Source organism: Alligator sinensis, unplaced genomic scaffold (genome assembly GCF_000455745.1).
Source record: "Alligator sinensis unplaced genomic scaffold, ASM45574v1 scaffold781_1, whole genome shotgun sequence".
NCBI classification, from domain to species: domain Eukaryota; kingdom Metazoa; phylum Chordata; order Crocodylia; family Alligatoridae; genus Alligator; species Alligator sinensis.
Window position 1 is genome coordinate 5,284,338 of NW_005841845.1, and position 8,522 is coordinate 5,292,859.

Genomic DNA, 8,522 nt, shown 5'->3' on the forward strand with positions numbered 1-8,522 from the left:
GCCCCCGAGGGGGAGCAAAGCCCGGCCACGACGGGCCGTTAACACCCGGACCCAGCAGGCAGCGAGGGAGGTTAATGCGGCCCACCGCTGCCCCGCGTCCGCGGGTTGTCTCGGCCGAAGCCGCCAGACAGCCCCGAGCAGCAGAGGACGGTGCCGGCGCGGTCGTCCAGCCGGGGACCGCAGAAGAGAACTCGCTGCGAAGATGGGCTGCGCTCTGCGAGGCCCGAGCCGCAATCAGATGGACGCGCTTCCACGGGAGGAGAGTGCCCAAGCACCATTAAGGAGCTTTCACGGCCCTGGGAATTCAATTATTTGCAGTATGTTCTTGGCTTTTCCCCCTTTTCTTGTTTAAGAGACCTAAAGAAAACCTCCCCTGGCTAGCGAATCCACTCGACAAGGCCTTCCACTTGCTGCCCCCACCCGATCGGGAGCTCGCTGCCGCTTTCTTTCCCCCCCGACGCTGCCGGCGAGCGCGCTCCAGCCACGGGGACGTTTGGGAATCTCGTGCTAGCGCCGCGCACCTGCACCACGAACTCCGGCCATTTGGTGACTAATCTTCAACATCCTCTGCTCAGATCTTGGGAGACTCCCAAGCCCCTCGGCTCGTTTGCACATGAAGTTCGACAGCACAAGGCAACATCTGCTGTAAACAGCACAACACGCTGCAATATTGCTTCTGCGTTTGGACGCGAGCAGCTACAGGGCATCCAAGGTTTTTGAAAGCAAAAAAAGCACGCTACTGAAGCTTATTAAGAGCATAAGCCACATTTTGTCTCCCACTCTGGCCTCCTGAGAAACCTCCTCTTCTCCGGCAAACATAAAGCGCTTTTTCTGTGAAAGGTACCACTGAAAACTAGTTCTTTTTATTTGCTCTCCATTGATTTTCAAAGACAAAAGGCGTACAGAGCTTAACTGGAAAGACACCAGAGCCAGCATTCAATAACAAGCAACAGCAGCATCGACACAGCCACAACACATCCTCCTACGTGGTTCAAAAGGAAACAAAAGCAGGCGATACACGGCAGCGTAGCGCCGTCAAGATTGGGCTGCAAAGGAAGACACACAGAAGCGGTGGTAAACAATTAAATTCTCTTGGAACGAGGCCACGTGCGAGTAAAGTGCAGCCCCGTGCTACCTGCGATAGCAAAGCAGATGCTCCATCCGGGGAGGCCGAAGCCCCCGAGCCATCCGATTTAACGACCCTGCTGAATATCTGCACTCTTTGCTGGCTCGTTCAGGAGTTTGCACAGGACACGCTGAGCAAAGTCTCACCTAATTAACATGATCCAACCTATGCACTGAGGTTTAAGCTCAGCAAGCCCAAAACATCCTTGCTTTCTGCACGGATCCCCACCCGTGGGGACCAAAGGAAGTGTCCGCATAGGTCTGATGCTGATCTGAGCTACCTGGGGCGCTGGCCTGGAGTATCTGTGCTAAATGACGGGACCAAAGACTGAGAAAGGGCTGCAACGAAGCACGACAAGGTGTGGCTGGCCTTCCTGACCGCGTCCCCACACTGTCGGCTCGCGTTCATCCTGGAGTCAACAGTGACTTCATGATACCTTTCTGCCGCCGTGTTGACAAGAAGGGTGTCCCCAGCCCATAGGTGTGTTGCTGAGTCCTTCTCCCCAGGTGCAGCACCTTGCACTTGTCTGCGTTGAACTCCATCCTATTCTCATCCACCCACCCCTGTAACCCGTCTAGATCTAACTGGATCCTGTCCCCCCCTCCAGCGTGCCCACCTCGCCCCACAACTTGGTGTCCTCAGCGAATTTGAACAGGGTGCTTTCCACCCCCACATCCAGATTGCTGATGAAGATGTTGAACAGTGCGGGCCCGAGGACCGAGCCCTGGGGGACCCCACTGCCCACAGCCCTCCAGGTCGAATAGGACCCGTCCACCACCGCTCTCTGGGTGCGACCATCGAGCCAATTTGCCACCCATCTGACTGTGCGGGCATCAATGCCGCAGTCGCCTAGTTTTTTTAAGAGGATGTGGTGGGAAACCGTGTCAACGGCCTTCTGGAAGTCCAGGAAGGCGGCATCCACCCCGACACCCTCGTCCAGGGACTTTGTGACCTGATCGTGAAAAGAAACCAGGTTGGTCGGACAGGACCTGCCCGCAGTGAACCCGTGCTGGTTGCCCCCGAGCATTACCTCCCGTGCTGGGCCCGTGCAGATGTGCTCCTGGATGATTTTCTCAAAGGTCTTCCCAAGGACCGAGGTAAGACTGACTGGCCTATAATCGCTGGGTCCTCCTTTCTCCCCTTCTTGTAAATGGGGACCACACTGGCCTTTTTCCAGTCCTCTGGGACCTGGCCAGAGCCCCACGAGTGCTCATAGAGCCGTGCCAGGGGCCCCATGATGACCCCCGCCAATTCCCTCCGCACCCTGGGGTGAAGAGCATCTGGACCTGCTGATTTAAACACGTCCACCCCTCCACGAGTTCCCTAACTCGGTCGTCCCCGACCCTAGGCATGGCGGTGCCTCCCCCGGATCCGTCCGTAATCCTAGTGGGGGGGATGTCCCGGTCCCCGTTCAGGAATATGGAGGCAATGGATTTGTTAAAGAGGTCAGCTTTGTTGTTTGCCGCAATCACCAGATTGCTGAGCCTGTCCTAGGCTTGCGGTATGATGGAGAGACGTCCCGAACATGGCAGGGACACGAGAGGTGAGGAGACAGGAGACGGCAGCATCTCCCCGCTCACTAGCGGTCACCTCCCCCTCCAGCAAGGGTCTAATCTGGCTTTAATTCAGGAGCTGAGCTGGGGCTGTGCTCCTCTGAGCTCTCACCAGCTGCACGGACTTGCCTGCACATGGGGCTACCTACAAATGCCCCCCGCACCCCGAGCACGGGGCTCGGCCAGAGCAGCCTTGTGTTTTTATCCAGACAGGGAAAAAGTGCAAGCACCCTCGTCCCCCGCGGCATGCCCACTTGAGCTCCTCTCATCCTTGGGATTTAGGCGAGGTCTGAATGGTGCACCACACGCCACATCGCTCTGCATCCAGCCAGCGACCACAACGGGGAGGCCAATTAGCACAAGGCAGATTAATTGGCACTGTCCAAGTGCTGCGTGGACCTGTCTACATGGCTCCAAGTTTTGCAGGGAGCCTGTGCAGAGCTGTGCGGGAGGGCTGGGGTGCCACAGCCGGGCTGATAAGTTGGCTGTGAAGACGTGGCCTTGGGCAGGGGGGCTGGCGGCAGCCAGGCTGGGACTCAGGGCAAGGGGCTGCAGCGAGCGGGACCCAGGCGCTGCTGCGGCCGTAGCACCCTCCAAGCAGAAGAGTAAGTCCAGAAAGGACGGAGGGCAAGGGGAATCACAGCCAGGTGGTTTTCCAATTGCAAGCTGGAAGAGCAGGCAGAGAAGCTGCTTCAGCACTGAGCGTCTTTGCCCACGCGCCCCCGTTTCAACGGGAAAGTCTCAGGCAGGAAAGCCTTCCCCTCTACCCCGGCAGGGCCCAAGTCCTTCCTTGCTGCAGCTGCGATTCACCGGCTCAGAAACCCGCTGCCTCCCCCGAGGACCCTGGTGCAGGCCGTAAACCGCCCGCGCATCCTCCTGTCCTACATCGCTCCCGACACCAGCCGCAGCGAGGGTGAGCCAAGCCCGCCCTGCAGCGGGACAAGACAGCGTGGAGCAGCTCCAGCACGCACGGGTGAATGCACGCGTGCCTGCGGCCCATGCAGAAGAGCCCGCGGCGAACACAACTGGCAGGGGAAGGATCCCCAGGAGCGGTCAAGCCCAGGGTCCCCGTCGGGTCAGCTCACGTACTTTGCAGCCATTCCCACAGCGCCCAGCGAGACGTCCGTGCCCGAGACCGAGCAATGCGGCAGGGAAATGGTGATCGTAGCTGTGCTGGTGCCGGCGTGGGGCAGGCGGATGTGCTGGGGCCGTGTCCAGCCGTCACAGGCTGAGGCCGGCCCCGGGCAGCGTGCCCACGAGGCCCCGTGCTGCCAATCCCTGTACGGCCGCTACCCCATCGCGGCCCGGCTTCTGTCTGTCGACATATTTCTGGGAAAGGCCCTTTCAGAAACAACAGTGAAAACCATGAACATTTTTTATGGGCGCTGTTTGTCATATTCCTCAGCCTGTAGAGCCAGGCCTGCTACTACCAGGAGTCCAATTGCTCCGGCTGCAGAGGGAGAGGGGAAAAACGATTCCCAATATAGCCTGGAAATAACAGAAAGTGGCTTTACTGAGCGTTGCACTGTAATGGGGAGGTTAAATCTCTCATCATCTTTCAAAAGCCTTCGACCCCAGGAGAGGGGCCCTCTGCTCGCTGCTACCGAGGCGCTGGCCCGACGCTGCCGCGGGGCTAGAAAGACCCGCTGTCTGCAGACTTTCACTGGTGCCCATCACCCTCGCGTCTCAGACCAGCGCAGGCTCCAGGGGCTCAGCGAGAGCCCCGGTTTGGGCCGCTCTTTGCGGCTCAAATCTGGCAGCCGGTTGCAGCAGCTCGGCGGCGTGGAGTTAAGAAACCACGCGAGGTCTCTGGTCGAGGCCCCTGGCTAGGCGAGATCGGGGTCATCGGTGAAGCTATTTCACGGCTTCGGTAAATTCAAGCTATTTAAGGCTAGAGCGATTCTGCGCCGCAGCAGCTGCGGCGACGGCCTTGCTCTGCTCTCCCTGCGCATCCCCGGTGCATGGGGAGGGGAGGGGTGCCGGAGCCAGCACGAGCCTTGATGGACTTCGGGTCTGACGGCTGAACAGGATTCCTTTACAAGTTTCACCAGCTTCCAAAACTCCCTCAGAGACATTAAAATGCATTAGCAAATGAAAAATATCAGCGATAGTAAGACAGGCGTTTATAAAATCCTGAGTACCAGGCAATATCAACTAATGGAAGATGCAGGCTAATAAGGCTGTGCCGCACCACGCAATCCAGCACATCTGCTGGCTGAATAAACAGCTCTCGTTCCTCCTTCAGTGCAGGTTACACCGCGCTGCTGCTCAATTAATGCAAGACAATCAAAAGCAGCAGAGCAATTTAGAGGCCCAGAAGAACAGCATCGTTTTACGTGACAAAAGGCTGTGCTGAGGCAGCTCGGCTCAGGCTTACCCAAAGAGGCGCCCAAAGAGCTTTACGCGAGCAGCTTGGAGGGGCGACTCTTTTCTTTATGGGTTTCTATTTTTGCAGACGCTGCTCTCACCGCTCAGCAGAAAAGCGCCTGGTAAAGCCAAGTTCTCCCAATGCCTCGAATTCGAGAGTGTGCGGGGAACGACTGCAAGGAGCCAGATCCCCGAGTAGGTTCATCGCTGCAGCCGAGCCCCCGCGGAACAGGGGATGCCCGACAGCGCCGGCGCCACCCGGATAACGGCCCGCGGGGACAGCGGGGCAAGGAACCCGGCTTGTTTCGCAGGCAGTGGGGTGGAAACCGCTGGGCCAGCGGGCTCCCGAGAGCAACGCACGTGCCGGTCTGCGTCTGCGGGTGACGAGGCCTCCTCCGAACGGCAAGCTGAGGCTCCGGTTTCAAACCTCTTCTCTTCGCCAGGGGAGTGCAGGAGGGGCGCTCCCGAGAGCCTCCGTCGCCAGAGAAATCGCTGCGCGATCCCCGAGGGTAAACAGAGCCCGGGGCATCTCTGAGCAAAAGCCACGCTGCAGCAAGGCACGGCGCGTGGGGCTGAGTCGGTGCAAAGCAAACAAAGACATTCAAGAGGAATGCAACATGGGGCGACAGCGTCGGGAGGACCTGCCCTGGGGCTGCCTGGGTGGAGTGCACGGGGCCGGAGGTGATGACCGTGGGCACGGGCACTGCACCAGGGCGCGACCCTGCGACGTGGCAGCCGGCCGGGGCTGCTCGTACCCGGTGGTAAATGCAACGAAGTGTGTCCCACTCCTGCGGCAGTGCAGGTTCACACCTGGGTGCTCCTTGCAGGAGCCGGTGCGGGGAAGGGAGCTCCCCTGGAAGTGCCAGGAGGCAGCTGTTACCTTGCCCCTTCCGCCTGGGACGGCGACTCTCTAAACTTACAGGCCACGGACCCCTTCCCCGCAGCACAACCGGGCGTCCTGCCAGAGCAGCTGCCGGGCTCAGCAGGCTGCACGCCCGCCTGCAACGCGCCAGCAGGTCACGGCACTGCTCCACGCCTGTTTCCCTACCCTAGTTCTCCGGTCTAGCGACAGGCTGCCGTGGTGAGCGTGTGCGCGCAGCTCTCTGCAAAGGCACAATGCTGCCTGACCGCTGCAAAGCACAGCGCCGGGGCACTTCCCATAAGCACAAGAGCACGCTGACCTCTATTACTGACCCCGGCCCCTTCCTTCCCCTGCCCGCAAAGGCGTCCTTTGCTTTCTAACATCCCGCATCAGATGGAAAGGGTGGGGGGAGAGCAGAAATGCAGGCGCTGATGGCAGAAGAAAAGGCTGAAACACTGCTCGTGCGGCTCTGCAACAGGCCAAGGGACCTTCCCCATCAGCAACCCAACCCCACCGCCAGGAGCCAGACGGGGGGACAACTGCTCTGCCAGCCCGAGGGACGGAGAGGAGCCCAGCACCCGGAGCCGCTGTCCTCAGGAGGAAGGTTCACACCTCCACGGGCCACGTCAGCTGGCAGCGAGCGGCGCTCTTGGCTTCTTCGTGGCTGCCGCGGCTGCGTCCACCAGCAACGCCTTCCCCCTGCCCTGGCTGGTGAGGGACTCCTTCCCCTCCTGCAGGAGGCTGATCTGGCCCCAGCAGCACAGACCATTGCACGAGCATTCGCCTGGCCCGGCGTGCTCAGCCCCTAGCCGAATCCCGAGTCGGGTCTCTGCAGCCCCCCTTGTCTAGCAGGAGCACGGAGCAGCGTGCGCCTTGAAGGCAGAGCCCCACCGGCAACGCTGCACGCGCCCTCCCTCCCTCCCTGGGGATGCGACGGGGAGAGCACAAAAGCGCACGCCCGAGGGCGTCACCGCGCCGCGGCCGCGCTGCAAGGGCTCGGGCGGGCGGTGGAGAGGGCAGCGCAGGAATAAGTACAGAGGGAATTGCTGAGCATAGATGAGGAGGAGCTTAAAAGCAAGCAAACCAGATACTCGTGTGCAATTCCCTGATTGAGACGGGCCTTGTCTTCTTATCTCTAATTCGGGGGGAAGCAGCCAGAGAAGGGAGATTTTTTTTTCCCCTGCTGACATTTTCCAAGAATTTTACAGCTCATTATCAGGAAGGTGAAGATACAGTTTTTGCCGGTTGTATCCAGCAGGTGATAAATAAAGCTAGGCTATTTCACCGAATATTGCTTAGAGAAGGAATGTAACCGCTGGGAGTTTGCATTTTTTTCCCCCTTCTTTTCATTCCTTTTAAGTGCAATACAAAGATAGCTGTACTCGGACGGCGGCTGCAGCTGGCGGTTAGACTCAACCGTGAACGAACAGTCAAAGCGGTGCAAGCTGTGCCATTTGCCAGTGTCAGCCGCCGAACGAGGCTGTCCCTGGAGTTACCCGTGATCCGTCGGTTAAAAAACACAGAGCGCAACAATGCGAGAGTATTTCATGTTAGTCGGAGTGTCATAACGTGACCGAGTACATAGCACGCGCTCCTACCAAAGGGTAAAATACTTCATTCACGCTTTTCACAGGAAAGCGCATAGCTGGGTCTTCCTCCAATTTTAGACCGTCTATTAATCTATTCCGTTTCCCCCTGCTTCTTCACCTGCATTGATGCGATGTGCTATTAGCACCGAGATTTTCATTTTTTAGCTACACAATCAATAAAGCATTTCCATATATCATTAAATATAACCTGCTGTTAAAATTAATGGAGCATTTGACTTTTGATCCATCTGAGTCTGGTTGCAGTTCAATGCAGGAAAAAATGCACAAGAACGGAGTTAATGTGACAGCGAAAATCTCCCACGCTTCCTAACGTTCAGCCTCAGATTAATGCGAGGCATCCCTGCTATGGCTCAGCTGGAATACGCCGAGGTCTGCTCGCTTCCACTTCACGGCCCAGGCTGCGAGAGCTTCGGGAACGGGTGCCCTGCTGCGAGTGCCAGATCCTACTAATATCCGGTTTCTTTACTGCTCCTGCAACCCAACCCACTGGCTTTTCCTCTGGGAAAAAGCTATGCCCATCGCAGGCAACAGCCACGTGACCCGGGACGGCAGAGCTGGGCCAGGAGGGCCTGCGTTGAGATGGGAAGCAGTATCACAGCACCTGCCTGATCTCACCGCCTCTCCTGGCTGTGAAGCTAGCTAACAACGGCAGCACTGCGGACGCCGCGAGTGTGCCCGGGACTGGGAAAGGCTGACTTTTTAATGGCACCGCTGCACTGGCTCTGTAAAAGGGAGGAAGAAAAGCCTCCCCCGCACCAATTCCCCCTGAGAGCATTGCAAACCGGCTCCAAAGACGCCAGTGCCTGAAAGCCTTGAGCTACACGCTGTGGCAGAAATGCCCCCGTCGGTGCCCCTCTCCAGAGACCTGTCTCTGCCAGCTGAGAGGCTGGTGTTGAATCCCTCAGGGCGGGGATCTCCCACCTTGTCTGCATGACAAAAGCCTGGCGCCTGGGAGGCGATGCTCTGGTCACCTGGGCAGGGGGGAAAGGCCCGGCCCTGCGCGC

General features: G+C 58.6%; 1 protein-coding gene across 1 annotated transcript in view; it reads right to left on the bottom strand.

Moving 5' to 3' along the window:
- The window catches only part of PTPRF (protein tyrosine phosphatase, receptor type F), a 301,064-nt gene that overhangs the window by 101,021 nt on the left and 191,521 nt on the right, over positions 1–8,522 (bottom strand).